This window comes from Etheostoma spectabile, chromosome 7 (genome assembly GCF_008692095.1).
Source record: "Etheostoma spectabile isolate EspeVRDwgs_2016 chromosome 7, UIUC_Espe_1.0, whole genome shotgun sequence".
Classification (NCBI taxonomy): domain Eukaryota; kingdom Metazoa; phylum Chordata; class Actinopteri; order Perciformes; family Percidae; genus Etheostoma; species Etheostoma spectabile.
The window spans coordinates 13,736,348-13,737,397 of NC_045739.1; positions in this window are offsets into that span (position 1 = coordinate 13,736,348).

Sequence of the window (1,050 nt, forward strand, 5' to 3'; positions counted from 1 at the left end):
AAGTTTGGTTTTTCAGCAAGATTAAATAGTTTTAAGTGAAGAGCTTCATTTGAACCTGAAAATAGCAAGTTTAAGGAATTGGGTGAAAATATCTAGGTTTTGAGAAAGGAGACATAATTTAAAAATAAAATGTGTTTACATGGTTTATATAAGCAATCGATAAAAATGAATAATGCTTGTTGCCGTATTAGCTTAGCATTTACATTTACATTAGCATAATTTCTCTTTTGTCTTTCTTTCTTTTTTTTGTTTAATTGTTTGAGCTGTGTCCTCTTTTCTGGTTTTGTTATTGATAATCAGTTGTATGTACAGGCTGCAAACTGTTTATACAAAAGGAATGTATTGGTTTTGGTGTGTAGGCTATGTGGTGTGATGTGTGTATGTTGATACACACATCACACTTTTTTTTCCTTTATTCATAGTGTCATTACAGGTTGGTACCATATGGAAAGTGTTCAACAAGGTGCAGTACAATTTTTAACCTCTGGGTGGGTGTCTCCACTTGAAGATCTCAGCCTTTTTTTTACAGTTATTCTTAGTTGTTTACGTAGCACCCACTTTCTGAAAGCATACCTCAAATTCTCAGAACTCCAGAAACACACGCACACAAAAAATCCTACCACAAATCTCTGTCAAAATTAAGCCTTAAAAACAATGTTAAGTCTTCTCATAATGTAATTTTCTGTTCAAATGACACACGCACACACACACACACACACACACACACACACACACACACACACACACACACACACACACACACACCAATTGAACACTGATGTGCTTAATGTAAAACACTAATATGAATGGAAATACTATTTTTATCAGGAGACCAAATGTCTAAGGCTTTTGCATGTTTTGTGTTACTCCTACATTGTCCATAAATAAAAATATGTAATGTTTTAAAATATTTTTTACATAATGTTGGTTAACTCTCATTTAAAACACAAATATAATGTAAAATTAAAGGTTTATTTTCTACCAAAATATTGTTTACATCTAATCCAACATAAAGATGAATGTGTAAAATGTTCTAAAGAACAAATAGCC